Here is a 16,363-nt window from a genome sequence, read left to right on the forward strand (position 1 = left end):
AGTCTACAGAATGTGGACACAGCCTGCATTATCATTTTACATTTAGTTGACCTAAAATGCCATTCATTTGAATGAATGAGTTCTGGTGTTCATTTTTAATCAAAATTTTGTACACTAGTAAATCATATGCCTTATAAAAATCTGTAATCTCATTTATATATGTTTGTTGGATAAGACACGCTTCCTGTAAAATTATTGTCACTGGCATTCATTCTATTTGTTTGCATCAAGCTTTTATGACTGTAACACCAGATCAATGTTTTTAGTATTTTTTCTGGAACTGTTGTCATGCTAACCAGAGAGTAATTGTCTAGATCATCTCATTTACCTCTTTCCTTAATATCTGAGTATTTTAAAATTTTAAGGTTTGTGATACTGGATAATACTAGTTAGCTATTAATAAACCCCAAAATTGTTTACCCACACATGGTATAAGAAGATCAGATTCCTCTCCAAACATGGAAACCCCAAAATATTTATGAATATTTTATTTCTTTATCATGATTAACAGTTCCACAGTCTCAGCCAGTAATTAGTCTGTGTTTCTTTTCTTTCTAATGTAGTTAGAAAATGGATACTCATTTGTGTGAACATTAGCTGTGGGATTTTCCCTCAAGTGCTCATCAATATTCTTACAAGTCCACAATTTCTACTTTTTATCAGTATTTACTCCTTTTTCCAGTTATTACAGTTTTGCTTTCTAATTATTTGTTCTATTCACCTCTGAATCAGCACCAGATTCCAAGTACAGAGGCACTTTTTTTTTTCTTTCAGTTGTGACAATTTGTCATATTTTATGACATTTAAAGAGCTTCCCATTTTTATCCAATTTTTTTCCTTTCAAGTCATGCCACTTGTAATCTTAGCAACAGAAAACAAACTGTATTATTTTGATGCATATACAGCAGGGAGGAAAAGGTATGAAAAGAGTTTTGCAGTTTCATAATCCAGTGGTCAAATGGAGATAATAATTATGAAGAAGAAAGAGAGACCAGGCAGTAAATGATAGAGAACAGTGTGAGCTAACACTGCAATGCTTCTAGAAAGACTCTTATCCTCAGTTTTACAGTTAAAAATGGTTCAACTGGAACCTAGAAACATTTCCATTCAGGTTTGGATTTTACCATGTACTAATCATGTTTTAATTTAGATAACTAGAAAGAAGCAACTGCTTTTGTTCTAATTTGATTTTTTGGTCTAGGAACACTGAAATAAAAAAATAATGTAGTAATACCTGCCTTAGATTAGAGGTGCTGTAAAAAGAGTCACTAAGGGGATTTATCTTTGTATCCTGAACCCCAAAAACCTGAGATCTTACATGAATACAGATATATTTATATTCATAAGTGCAAAAGGACTGCTAACTTTCCAAGACACTGAACAACTTCAAACAGCTGACATTAAAAACAAAACTCCTTTCACACACAGAATATGAAATCTTTGTCCAAAATGCCCCAGATTTCCATTCAGTAAGTTATCCAGTGGCTCTAATATTTTATCAGTGTCCATTCTATGACTGTATGAAATCCATCTGTATACAGCAGCTTTATATAGAAAAAGAAAAATAAGGCATCAGAGAGGAATTCTTCACTAAAGAGTTTGACATAAAGCTTTTTTATTCTTTCCTATAAGATTTTTTATTTCACAGTCTCTTCCCTTCTGTTCAAGAATCTGAAAACAGGCATTCTCTGGTTTACACTGAAACATGGGAGTCTTAAAGATCTCTTCAGCTGCTTCCTAATGTTTGTTCCACAGGAAGGGAGTTAGTTCGTAGCATAGTGTGCTTTGTTGTATCAGCAAAGTAGATAAGCTTCTCTTCTTGAAAAGGGACAGAGGAAGAGCACCAGGAGACAGTGCAGTACTTCAGGATTGTTGTGAAGTTTCAGGGAACGAGACAGCTGTCAGGTAAGCAGAAAAGGTCCTCTACTATTTTTATGTTTCTGTGCTGCTTCCCAAACTGCTGCTCAACTGCAAGCACTTTCTCTGAAATAGCTCATTTTTGACTCCCAGCTGTGGGTCAGTATTTCTCATAGAGAACTTAAATTTTCCACTAAATTTCATTATTACTGATGCTTAGAGCATAAAATCTTAGAGCATAAAATCTTATTTCGACACTGAAAAACTCTGTCTTGGTTACGTTAACATACATTTGGGTGTCAGGTATTCCCCCATGCAGAAGATTGCCCATCTCTAGCAGTTTGATCTGGACTGCTGTCACATTGAAGGAGCCAGGAGGGCTTTTTGCTGAAAATCTGACACTCCATGAGATTTGGTTACCTATACACTTTGATTAAACAACAGTTTGTTCCAGAGAGACCTTGTCATATGAAAGGGCAGGCTCCTCACCAGTCCCCACACGTTTTTGGTTTTGGCAGACCCCTCCTTGGAATTCAGGGAGGCAGAAGATACTTTTCAGGTTGAAAGGCATCATTTATAGTTTCTTGGGACTTTTCCTAGACTGCCTACATTAGCAATAAGTAGAAGGCCTGCAGCAATGTCTGATGGCACTAAATCAAAGCATTTACAAAGCTTGTAAAAGTACAATTCTTCTGTGAGCTTCCTGTGAGCACTTTCTCCCCTACGCTCACATTTCTTGTGGTGTCTCTGTTTGTGTCTGAGCTTTTGGCACATTCATCAACAGCTTTGTCAACTTACAAATTATAAACTAAAAGTGTGTAAATACAAAATTAAAAGCTTGTTTGTCACAGAACTTCTTTGCTAGAGCAGGGCACTGAAACAAGTTGTTCCGTGACAGGAGAGCTAGAGCTTTTTCAGTATCACAGGGAAAGTGAAATTCGTGCCAGGCAATGCAGTGCATCAGGCCCAGGAAGCTTCAGCAGTGTACAAGAAAAGCTTGTCCTTTCATAGTTAAAATCCTAGAGACTCTACAAAAATCCCTGTGATGTGTTGTTTAAAATGAGGTACTGAAAGAGTGGCAAATAAAAGTAGGCGTGCTCCACTAATGAGGGTAAATTGTGCCACCTCTTTACAAAGAGCATGTTTCCAACCCGCGTCAAACCCGCTCTGCTGATAGATGTGGAAAGAAAGGGAAGAAAAGCTATGGCACTTTTTACTCCTTTCTACTCACCTCAGTCTGGCATCTCACAGAGACTAATAGGGTCTAATCTTGCCCTTATTTAAAAATGACGATGTTTTGTATGAGAGTTGGATGCCTAAGGGGAAAATGGCAGGATTCAAATTCTCACCACACATCCAAGCGTAACATGCTCTCAGATTACATTGCTGTTCACTTTAACAGCAATAATATGATTGGTAACACAAGATTGTAGCCTTCGGGAGTTAAGACTCTGTTTGTTATAAATAGTAATATTCTACAACTACCACCTCAGGACATTTATATCCAGATTCAGACAGTGCTGCAATGTACAGAGAGTACCCATTTGTGGGTTTCCAGTTCCTAAGAAATTTAGCAGTTTCAGTAGCATTCAACTGAGGCAGACTTTTTTTTTTTTCCTAGTATTGGGCCTTTGTTCTTAAGTACTTTCTCTGATAATTTAATAAATAATTCCTCATATCTTCATGTTTAAATTATATTTCCATACAAGTCACATCCCTCAGCGTTGATGAGAGTACAGCAGTGCATGCTGTAACTTCCGAAGAGCTGGCACCTCACGCTTCACTAGCAGACACATATCTAGCACTTATAAATGCTTTTCTAAAGATATATACAACACATCTCCTGGTGACTTACTCACTTCCTGTTTCTCTTCAAAAGCATCTGAACGAGGCACTCTGCACCTGCTTTCTGCTTGTGCCAACATCTGTTTCTAAGTGAGAAAGAAAGCACAATGAATGTTAAGCCAAAGAGACTGACTTTATTTATGATTGCAAAGATTCTTGGCTTGAAAACTCAGTTCAATTCCAGTGCCTTTCACCTTCCGTGCTAAGCAGGAAGACAAAGAGATCATTCATGGACACAATACATGTAACATGGGTCAATCTAACGGCATTAGAACAGTTCAGTGAAACATTAATGACTTTAGAGTGATGACAGCACAACAGTGCTAGGATCTAATCTGCTCTGTGGTAAGTGGTTTTCATAAGTAACCTCAAACACAAATAACCAATCAGGACTCTAACTAAAATCTTTTGTTTTCTGACAAAACACAGTCAATTATTTTTCTTTTGAAACCAGTAGCCATTTATTTGTTTGCTTCGTGCCACTATCCTCAGCAGCTGCTTGGAACAGAGATCCAGAACAAAGCCATGTACAGAAAAATAGGTGGTAGGATGTTGTACATAACACCATACCTTTAATCCAGCATTATATTCACATCCTTTTCTTCACCATCATACCTCTTTGCTGTCATGTATCTGTGTCTACTCATGTATTTGGATGAGGTGGGCATATAAGGTATTAAACCAAATATTAGCAAGGTTCTTGAGTTGAGAAAAGATGTGAGCACTCACTGTTTACACAACATCTTATCCTGCTTCACTGACATATTAAAGGTTATTATAATTGACTGTAATGAGCATGGTAATGGAGGCAATAGCCTCTGCTACAATGCCCATTTCCAGAGTCCTGGAGAGGAAGGTGTTGGTTTTGAGGAGATAAATACATGGAGGAGCTTCTCTTCACAGTCTACCAAGAATAGTGGTCACACATTGTTCACAAGATCAGTAATTTCATTGTAGACGTTCCCTCATATGAAGAACTATGAGTTCTGCACTTGAAGCAAGACAAAATAAAAGTATTTGCAGTATTTCTTAAATGTCTGAGGTTTTAAATATATCCCATGACATTTTTCTGAAGAAATAGGTGTTAGTCCTAATGCTATAAAGATATTCTAAATCACATTGTCCCTTCCTAGGAAAGTGAAACAGGCAAGGAAAGTAAAAAGAGGCAAAAGTATCTGTCTATAGGTCTTCAGGGATCTTCCAGACTGAATTTCATTTATTTCTATGAAGACAGGCCAGCATAGGAAAAAATGACAGTAGGAAGTGACGATACACTGCAGATTGTGGTGTTCCTACAGAATGGATAAATACAGTGAAGCTTGCCTTACTTCAGTTTACTCCAGCAATAATACCAGTGAAACCAAGTGGTGTTGGGTGCAGTGCAGAGCAGCTAATTGCATAAATACACAGAGGTCTTGGAAGACTGGTAGAGCACAGCAAAAGACTTTGCGATCACTGCTCAAGTCAACGTGATGGAAGGTAACTTTCATAGTAGCTAGAGTTCATTAGTACACCAGTTAGATCTACAACTGCAGTTCAGATGCACTGTAGCACTTTTTTTTACTCATGGAAAATGTGGCTTTAAGGACATTGTCATGAGAAAACAACTACAGATGCAAGGCAGGACAGAAGTGTATCCACAGTTTTATTTACTCCTCAGACTGCTCATCAATTGATTTCAGTGGGACTTCTCATGTCAGCAGGGATTGCTGGGAGGAGAAAACAAATCTGTCCTTTTTCTATCTGAAATGCTTTGAGAATCAAATTTGCAAAAAAAAAACAGAAAAGAAAAAAGATTATATAGGATTGATTGCCTTCATTAGCCTAATTTCAGTAATATTATTAGCTATAAATCACAAGACAGTTTCTTATGAAATTACATTCTTATTAATATCATAACATCCTCATTCCTCTACCAATTATCATACTCATTTCTTGTATGCTGAAATCCCAATAAAATTAGCTAACTGGAGACAAATAGCATGGCTGTATCTTTACCTCTTACACATGTCCTACTAGCTAGTTTTTATCTTGTCTTTCTTTTAATTTTTTGCTGTTGTCAAATTGTATTGCAGAGCATAAAATGTTTTTTCTGGTCTTTACCATATATCATACATTGAAAATGCATTAGGAAAGATATCAGCTACCTCAATTTGCTTTAAAATGTTGTCTTTCCATCATAGTCACTGAAAACAAGACTCATGAATGCATTAATTCTAAACAGAGTAAGTGGTAGTTCCTCATTTACTCAAAATACAGGACAAAATTTTCTATTAAAAGGATGATGTGTAAAGAAAAAAGTATAGTTTGCTTTGTATGCTTGACGTTCAAAATAATTAATTGATGGTGATGATTGTAATGATAGGAAGATGAAGAAAAATGACCTTGTCTAATTGAAACCTGGGAAGAAAATGAGTTTTCCTGAACAACAAAAAAAACCCCTGCTTTCAGAAGCGGTTTTCTCTCTACGGAATTCATGCAAAAGTCATGCTGTTATATATTCCTTCTATTCAGTACCTAGAAGGCTGGGGAAGATTTTTTTTTTTTTTTTCCACGCCTATTCCCAGCCCTACTCTATTCCCTTTGTGCTTTGTGGGATCAGAACAAAAGGTCTAGAAAGTAGGCTGGAAAAATCAGTTGCTGGTTCTCCTTGAGAGAAAGGCTCCCCAGCTGCCGCAGCACCGGCATAGTCAGTTGTCCGTCACCAGCAGCTCACTCCTACTCTCCAGCACACTGGACAGACCAAGGTCATAAAGCATACTGTGCTCCTTACCTGGGGATGGGACAGCCCAGCCTTTAAGGTGTGCAGCTGCTGAGGAGCAGTAAAGCATCCCACATCTATCCCAGAATCAGGTGCGAAAAGGTCCATGATGTCTCCCTGGGTGTCAGGATCCCTTCTGCACCTAAATCCTGCAGGTTTACATGTGATTTCTTTCTAGTAGAACTTAATATCAGCAAAAAAACATGATTGGGATGCATCAAGAAGAGCGTGGCCAGCAGGTCAAGGGAGGTTCTTCTCCATCTCTACTCTGCCCTGGTGACGCCTCATCTGGAGTCCTGTGTCCAGTTCTGGGCTCCTCAGCTCAAGAGGGACAGAGAACTTCTGGAGAGAGTCCAGCACAGGGCCACCAAGATGATCAGGGGACTGGAGCATCTTTCATACGAGGAAAGGCTGCGGGAACTGGGGCTGTTTAGTCTGGAGAAGAGGAGACTGAGGGGAGATCTTATTAACATTTACAAATATCTAAATGGTGGGTGTCAGGAGGTTGGGACATCCCTTTTTTCTATAGTAGCTAGTAACAGGACAAGGGGTAATGGGATGAAGCTGGAACACAAAAAGTTCCATTTAAACATAAGAAAAAACTATTTTACTGTTTAGGTGAGGGAGCAGTGGCACAGGCTGCCCAGAGGCGTTGTGGAGTCTCCTTCCTTGGAGGTCTTCAAGACCCGCCTGGACATGTTCCTATGCAACCTGATCTAGGTGAACCTGCTTCTGCAGGGGGGTTGGACTAGATGATCTCTAAAGGTCCCTCCCAACCCCTACCATTCTATGATTCTATGACTGTATCTATGGCTCTAACATGAGGCTTCCTACAGAGATAGTGCTTTTTGTTTTATTATAGAAGCAATGATTTCACAGAACAGCTGAGACTGGAAAGCATCTCTAGAGATCTAGTCCAAATGCCCTGGTCAAAGCAAACTCAGATAAAGCATGTTGCTCAAGGCCATGTCTTATTGGGTTCTGAATATCTCCAAGGTCAGAGACTCTACCACCTGTCTGGGCAACCTGTGCCAGTGTTTAAACACTCTCAGAATAATAAAAAAAAAAATCTCCTGTTTAAGTGGTACTTCCTGCATTTAATTTGCCCCATTGCCTCTTGTCTTGTCACTAGATATCACAGAAAACACCTGGTTCCATCCTCTTTACTCACCGCCATCAGGTATTTTTTCACATTGATGAGATCTCCCCTGGGCCTGCTCTTCTCCTGGCAGAATAATCCCAGCTCTCTCAGCCTTTCCTCATAGAAGAGGTGCTCTACTCTGTTTAACATCTTTGTGGCCCTGTTCTGGACTCTTTCCATGTCCAAGTCTCTCTTGTACCGGACAGCCCAGAACAGGATGCAGCACTCCAGGTGTGCCCTCACTCACATTGAGTAGAGAGGCAGGATCACCTCCCTCTGCCTACTGACAACGCTCCTGCTAGTGGAGCCCAGAAGGCTGCTGGCCTTTGTTTCTTGGGTGCATTTCTGGTCCATGTTCAACTTGGCAAACAACCCTCAAGTTCTTTTTATTAAAGCTGCTTTCCAGCTGTTTGACCCCACAGCCTCTACCATTATCTGGAGTTGTTCCTTTCCAGAGGCAGGACTTGGCCTTTTCCTTTTTTAAACTTCATGAGGTTCCCCTTAGCTTGTTTCTCCAGTCACAAACAGCAGTCATCCCTCCTAGTTCTGTATCATCAGTTCAGCCTATTTTCAGTCTAGCTCACTGTCCTTTTACCTAGTCTGTACTTAGCAATCAATTTGGCAGTGAGGATGTTACGGCAGACAATGTCAAAAACCTTGCCAAATTCAAGATAAACAATATCCACTGCTCTCCCCTCATGCACCAGACTATTCACTTTGACATACAAGGCTACCAAGCTGATTAAGAATTATTTTCTCTTCCTATGCTGACTATTCCTAATCACCTTTTGTATTTCATGTGTTTGCACATTGTATCCAGGGTTATTTGTTCCATCCCTTTACCAGGAACTGAGGTGAGGCTGACTGGCTTGTAGTTCCTTTCTGAAGAAAGGAGTGGCATTTGCTTTCTTTTGGTCCTCCAAAATCATGCCTGATGGCAACAGACTTTCAAAGATTACCAAGAGTGGCCCCTCAGTGACATCAGCTAGTTTCTTCAGCAATTGTGTTTACACCAGGTCCCATGAGTCTATGTGCATCTGAGTTCTCTAAGTGTTCTCTAACCTGGTCCTCCTTCAACAGTGGTAATTCTTCCTTGTTCCAGATGTTTCCATGTGTCTAAGGTACCTGGAATTCTTGAAGGCTGGTCTTTCCAGTAAAGATCAATGAGAAAACAACACTGAGTACATTGACCTTTTATGTGTCACCAGGTCCCCTAGTCTTCCTTTTGCTGTTAATGTACTGTAGAAACCTTCCTTCTTGCCCTTCACATCCCTCGTCAGATTCAACTCCAGATAGCCTTCGACTTTCTTAACCTTATTCCTGCATACTTGGGCAGTGTCTTTGTCAGGAGCTTCTTGCAGGCCTCTGCTCACCTGTGTTTCACATCCTGCATGTGGAGATGGACCACCACCTCTCTGAGATAGTCTCACAAGGTATTCTTCCAAGCAGGTCCCTGAACAGGCCAATATTTGCTCTGCTCATGTCCAGGGGTGTTAATCTGCTATTTGTCTTCTCACAGGATCCTGAGCTCCATCACTCCATGGTCTTAGTGGTGAGGGCTGCTCCTGAACTTCACATTCCCAAGAAATTCTTCTGTTTTTGTAATAATCAGGTCTCGCAGAGCATCTTCCCTCTTCATCTCCTCAGTCAACTGTATCAGGAGGTTGTCATCAATGCACTCCAGAAACGTCATAGGTTGCTTCTGTCCTGCTGCATTGCTCCTCCAACAGATATCAAGGTTGTTAATGGCTTCTGTGAGGACCTGGAACTAGTGAATATGGGATTTCTTCTGGTTACCTGGAGGAAGCCTGATCTGCTTCTTCTACCTCATCAGGCAGACTACATCAGACACTCACATCAACGTCACCTGCACTGGTCTGCAGCCAGCCTAAACCTCTGAGCTCTCAGCTGTCTTGTGGCAGATCTTCATGCACCCCTACTTCTCTCTCAAATGCAGGGCAACAGACCCTTCTCACCATCCCGTCTTGTCCTTCTCAAAGAGCTTATATCCAGCATTGCAGTGCTTCAGTTGTGTGAGTGGGATTTGCCCATTAATCAGGTTTCCAAAACTGCACGGTCTATCTACTGAAGCATTCAAAGGTGAGCATTTGCATTTTTTTTATTTCTTTGCCAAACAATTGGCAACAAACAGAAAGTCCACTTCTCAGTACCACTGCAAAGTGCATGTGTTATGGTCAAATACGTCCTGTGCTATTGTTGGTTTTGTAACAAAGAAATGTTTCTATCAAATGGTGCTTATCATCAAAATTAAATAGAAATGATAAATGGCTTGCTAATGTTTTTCTGTGAGCCAGTTTTTAAATGGGTCACATTGTTCTTCTCTTTGCTAGCAACCTAAAATAAAAGTTCTTATATCAACAGTGGTTTGCACATAATAGAACGTTATCTAAAGTTGAGCTTGGTAATGTTTTTCTTTAAAATTAAGGCTACAGTAATGTAGTTATGGAAAATTTAGTTTACTTTCTGTTTTTCTATTTAAAAGCAATGATCTTGATAGTAAAAATTGCAGTTGGCATTTTCACTAGAGAAAATGATCTCTTGATACAGGTAATAAGGAAAAATGAATGTTCCTGTTGAGGACACAGCATTGTGAGGCTTCTTTTCTCTTCATGGGCCAAATTCTCTGACAGCATATCTGATGCAATTGCACAGATATGGGACTGCAGTGGGACTGCAGCAATTTATGTTGCAGAGAATATAGGATATTTTTTGTTATTGTTGAGATTGAACTAAATTTTAAAAATCAGGAGAGAATTTAAGTAAAAGCATTGACAGCATTTTCTTTCACAAATTTTGGATTTGAGAGGCTACATATGAAAATCAAACTGTGGTCCATAATCTCTCTGGAGTATCTTGCAGATGTGCAGCTGCAGCTCTTCAGCACCAAGGAAAATATGAGTTACCCACAAACACCATCAAAACACCAGGCGCATGCAGCTCATCCAAGGTGCATGAGGCCATCCAGGACTCACCAGCATTTCCAAGGCAGGGGGAGATTTACACTCACATGAAACAGAGGGAAAGTGGAAACTCAGATGTCAGTGTGCATGGTGCAAGTTGTTCAGCACAGCTTGGATTTGAGCACTACTGCAGTGCTGGTGAGGACTGTGTTCAGGCAATGCCACGTGCAGCTGTGGCGAATTCCTTCTCAGAGAACGGATTTCCACACTACAGTGTAAGCAGCTTCTGCTCCCAGTCAGCTCTCAGCTCAGGATTAAAGGGCTTCTCAGGGCTCCACTTCAGTGGCTTAGGTTAAAGTAGGGCTAGAATGGTCAAAATCATTTACAACCCTTAAAAATATCATAAAGGAAAACAAAGATGTCTTTCTACCACCTGCTGGGGAGAATGGAAGCTCAGGAGAGAAGACTTGAGTACAAGGTCCTGACTGTGTCTGGCACCATGTGTTAGAGTCTTTAGGGATTTCTTCAGAGAGGTAAACTTCACTTGCACCAAGATCAATGAAAAACCTGTGCATTCAATATGTTTCTCATAAAAAAAAAAAAACCTCTGAGTCTCTCCAGTGTGCAAGTTAGAACTGTCTGAAAGTCACAGGGAAATGAAGGGCTGAAATACTAAGAATTTCATGCTTCTTTTTCTTTTTATGTACTCTTTATTCCCACAGATCCTATGGGAAGTGTAGGACTTCAGCACAGGGACAGCCAGAAAGATTCAGGGCTGTTAAATTAGCAGCCTGTTTAAATCCCAAGGTAAACTAGTTGTGCTAAATTAATCTGTGAACCCTCATGTCAGATCTAGAGCCTCCAAGCAGTACAGATATTTTGAGCTGATCTAATTGTGGTTGGAGAAGAGGGAGAGTATGGGCACGAGTAACGCTGTGCTGTATGCCGCAGTGGGGTTAGTGCAGCACAGTGCAAAAAGCTGAGGTAGGCAACACAGCCAGAACACCAGGGATCAAAGATGTCTAGGCATTTCTAAAAATCAGGTGCTGGAATAATTACAGGATATCTGATTATAAGTGCTTACTAGGAAACTGAGGAAGATGTGTAAAGTAAAAACAAGAGGGTTTGGAAGTGGTGAAGTGATTGGAAAGAGCAGGAAAGGGTGCTGCTGCCAAATAATAGATTAATGGAGGGGAGTTGTCTCTCATGAGAGGTTTTCCCAACTCTTAAGCAGGAAGAAGAGTCACTGAAGTTAGCTTTGTTTTCTAAAGTCGGGCAGGACCAGTTAAGTATTGCCTCTCAGCAGAATGAATTAGAGGATGCAGATACTGCCATCTCTAACATTGTATTGGGAAGCAGAGGAAGGGTCTTGACAAATCACAGGCAAAGGCTGAGCCACGGAGCCGAGCAAGACTCCTTCTGGGCAGCACTCCTTCATGAGCCCAGTGCTGGTGGCCGCTGTGCAGTGGAAGCACTATGTCCATCCCTGCTCCACAATCAGCCTAATGCCAGCACTGCAAAAGCACGTACAAATCATCATAGCACTGTCAATTTAATCACTTTAACCAAATGGGTAGGGAACAGAGAAGACTTCCAATGTGCTGCTGGTAAATATAGAATTTGTGGTATGTTGGTATATCCACCTTCCTTGGGTGGATGACATTTATGCACTGAAATGGATACTTTGTGTAAAATTATTGAGATTATACTTTTGTCTTTACCCCTCTGCATGAATGGTGGAAAAACGTGGGGTTTTTTTAATACTAAACTGCAGACAGAAAATAAAATGAATAAGCATTTTGCAGTTTGACATCTTCAAGCTGTGATTGATCAATGTCCCCTTGCCGCAGGTCAACCTCTGCCATAGAAAACTCCAGATGATCTTCAGCTGCATTTCCTAAACCATTAATAGAAGGGACAAGGCTAAGATAACAATGCACAATTTATTCTCCAACAGCAGCTGACAGAAGGAAATGGATACCAAATGAACTAACTCATTAGAACAGCACGTTTGGAAATTCAAAACAGACTGCCTGGAATGATTTAAATCCAGCACGAGGTTAATGTCAGTCCCTTTCTTTGGCGTGTCAGTACCGTAATCTAGTGCTGCAGTTTTAGAAAGTGCTGATGGGTGCACACCCTGGGACTTGTGCTGTAAAGTGAGCCTGGATTTAATTAGCTATACAACTATTGTGGCCACACATAGGTTGTGTATTACATGGAAGGGCTACGCTCATGCATGGACACACACACACACAACACACAGACACACCAACACTTTCTAATATAAAAAAAAATGTCTATTGTTTGCTTGTTGAGAGACATTAAAAATAGTAGGTATCTTATAAGCTGTAAATACATCCTGTCTTTAAGAAGCTGCGTCAATATCCAGGGCAAAATCTTGGCAGTCACTTGGAAGCAAGAAGGATCAAGGGAGCAAGATTTCCCTCATGAACACTTTATAGCCAAGAGAGAATTGGGGTTTACATTTTGCCAGCTGTAAGCTGTTAACCAAGTTTCTCTTGATAAACTTCCACCTGTGCCTCTTTCAAAGTTACATGAGTTTATCTTTAGAAAATTGTGGCCCTTTATGCAGCATCCCAGACTCCATTACAGCGCTGCTAAAGTCATATGTTCATTTATAGCTGTAATTAGTAGAGTACATTTAAGACCTTTAGTTGCTTTTTATCCTTCATTGAGTAACAAGCTATAATTAAAGGAACCAGGGGCTGTATTACAGAAACATTTGCCACCCCATGTGTAGCACAAAGATTACTTTGCAAAGAGCCAACTGGCAGCCAAAGCAGTTCAGGGTATTTCTTCACATATTCATGGCAAAGCATGGTAGCAGCTTTCATTTTAAAAAGAAATTCTAACACAAGACCTTGTTAAGCCACTGTATCTGAAAATGGCTCAAAGTGATTAGTGTGTGCAGATTATGGGGACTAGGCAGCATTGTAAAAATGGTGCTGTTGATGACTATCTGATGAGACCATGCATGTGGACTATGACTAGCAGCTGTAAAAAGCTCATTGCATTCCTTTTGGTGCAGGAATCACTTGGAACAAGGGTCATCCCAAAACAAGAGCAATTCAAGCATCCTGTCTGAGAAGAATATGAGAAAGGAAAGAGGAAGGCTTATTTCACCTTCAGCACTGCCAATCGTTTTTACATTATCCTAGATTATGCAACATACCGTAGCAAGGACTGTGAACCGCAAGTACACCAGGAAAGAACAGCCTTCATTGTCACTGTCTGCTGCTCAATGTGTGTTCTCAGATGCCTGAGGTGGAAAGGTCACAGTATCTCCATCAAGTCTCAGTCCACACCCATCCTTGATTATTCTGGGTTAGGAGAAAGAGAGGGTAAATGCAAAGTCTGTTTATCCCGCTGTCATAGAAACAAGAATGCGGTAAAATCAAATTAAGTAGCTCCCTTCTTAAGAATTACATTGTTACTGTGCAATACAAATTAAAATAAAATTCCTTGAATTAGTGATCTGATTTCATTTTGTGATGATGTTTTACAATATGTAGTGTCCAGCAATATATAGTGATCATGCTAAAGAGAGCACATCAGGTTTTACAATGCATAATGATGTGTAACAGCTCTGGTGCACATGCTCTTGCTCCTTTGCTCATTTGTAAACCATGGTAATACAAACTGACTTGGCATAAGGCACGAGACTTTTTCTCATCTAAAAAAAAAAAAATCAGCAGTACTGGAAAGAGGCAAAATTACAAAGCTGAGGGCAGAAATACTTTAGTTCAAGGGACTGCATCGTATGATCACAACCCTTCTTTTCCTTGAGTATCTGGCGTTTTTGGGATATTCAAATATCTTCAGAGAAGTGTTGAAAATCTGTTTTTTTAAACTATATTTGCCTTGCTCTTTTAAATGAATTCCCCTCATACGCATATGCACACACACACACACGTGTGCACACTCACTCTTAACCTTTTTCACCATGCACCAAACAGCTTTAGCAGCACCCCAAGCCACAGCACTTCTGAAATCAAACACGTTGGTGTCTTGTGGAACCTGTCTTGCAAGGTCTCGTAGAACAGATGTGTGATCCCAATTCAAGGCAAGCTCCATGCAACCTGCCAGCTCTCCATACAAATTGAGAGGTCGAATCGGACACAATCTTCTTCCTTTATTTTGTTCTGGCTTAAAACAGCTCTCTGAGATCAACTTCATCCTTGAAAATGTCCCGAAGAGAAATGTTAGATTTAGCTGACAGATGCATAAAATCTCATGTTGTCACAGAATTCCCCAGTGTCTACTCAGCGCCAGATGTCAAAGAATGCAAATCTACAGCTGGGTCTGGTGTTCATTTGTACTCCAAATTCCCTCCTCCACAGCTGTTGTTTTCCACTGCCATGTACACAGAGCCAAATTTTCAGAAGCAGGAGATAGACCATGGCTCCCTATATTGATATGAATATACATGTTTCTTTATTTGCCTGGAAATGCCTGTTTGAGTTGAATAATAGTGTATTTGTGAGGGCATACTTCATTATGCCCACCCATCACTATTGAAAGCAACCTTGTTCATCTTTCAAACACAATCTCTTTCCAACAAGTTATCTGGAACCAGAGTTGTCTTTCTAAATACCCGTTTGGAAGTACAGAATAGGATTTTCATCTTTGCTTATGCCTCCTGGGCACCATGGAAATAATAATAATCATAACCACAGTAATACAAAGCGAAAGACGTGATCATGAGGAGAGTTTCTTCAGCTATTAGGGGTGGGGTGTGCTTTGTTGGCTATCCTACGTGCACCTCAAAAAAGGCAGCTTTAATCTAGCACTAGAATTACTGTTTTAAACTTTTGGTGTCCCTTATGTAGATATTACCAGCCTGCACAGCTTTTGAAATATGGTTGGGAGTGCCATTAAAATATGACTGCAAGAGTGGAATTACTGTGAATTTTTCCATATTTTCTATCTAAAAAGGGAGAAAATCTAAAACAACAGATAAAGGTGAATACAACAGTCCACATAATGTTTTTCCGAGCTTCCTTGAAATGAATTCAGATTTTCAAGGTTTACCCTTGCTGGCCTCAAGTGTAGTTTAGATTTCACTTTCATAATTTAAGATTAAATGCATATGGAGAGCTTCTCTTTCTCCTTACTTATACAATGATCTTCAATTCACCAAGTTCTCAGTTTTACAGATAGTGAACATAATTTTACTAATTTTTTTTTTTTTTCTTACACCACTGATTTTCAGCCAAAACGCTGATTTATACTTGAAACCTGGGCTGAGATGATACCTTACTTTGTTTAAAAAGAATGAGTCTTGCATAATGGGAGATGAAAGTACTAAAAACATAGGTTCAAATTTAAATAAAAAGTGGAAATTGGACAATCACATATAAATCCTTGAGTTTTAAGGAAAGCTGAGTATGCACTTTACATTTGCAATGTGACTTTTATCAGACTCCATTAGTTTCCCAGAATGTTTATCTCTTCCCAAACTAATTTCTATTGCCTTTAACTAGATGGGGATATTTTTGTCTTGGTTTTATGCCCATGAATATTTCAATATCTGAACCAAATTCAATTCACTTAACAGCACTGTCTCTCCAAATTCATGGAGACCTAAGATGGTAAACTCATATTATGAGTAGCTGTGTTTCACAGATTTCTCATCCAATGCCTGTAAACAGTATAGACCAGCATCACTAGAGTTACCACATGTTTCTTTGGGTCTTGACCTGGTTTGCATGCAACTACCCCAGCTCTTCCCACAGTGTTCCTGCCCAGTACCTCCAGCTATGGCCCCAGGGCAAGCAGAACTAGGTTAGGTACCTGCATCTGCCATACAAATAC

The 16,363-nt window shown here is 39.9% G+C and overlaps 1 long non-coding RNA gene across 2 annotated transcripts; it reads left to right on the forward strand.

The window, feature by feature from the left end:
• The first annotated feature begins 1,826 nt into the window (after positions 1-1,826).
• LOC133625353 (uncharacterized) lies at positions 1,827-13,983 on the forward strand. 2 transcript variants are annotated; one of them, XR_009818679.1, is made up of 3 exons: positions 1,827-1,905; positions 9,217-9,704; positions 13,578-13,983. It is a non-coding gene; the product is annotated as an uncharacterized LOC133625353 (long non-coding RNA). The 2 variants fall into 2 exon arrangements; XR_009818678.1 differs by having other exon boundaries at positions 1,834-1,905; positions 9,124-9,704.
• The last annotated feature ends 2,380 nt before the right edge of the window (positions 13,984-16,363 follow it).

This window comes from Colius striatus, chromosome 4, assembly GCF_028858725.1.
Source record: "Colius striatus isolate bColStr4 chromosome 4, bColStr4.1.hap1, whole genome shotgun sequence".
Taxonomy (NCBI): domain Eukaryota; kingdom Metazoa; phylum Chordata; class Aves; order Coliiformes; family Coliidae; genus Colius; species Colius striatus.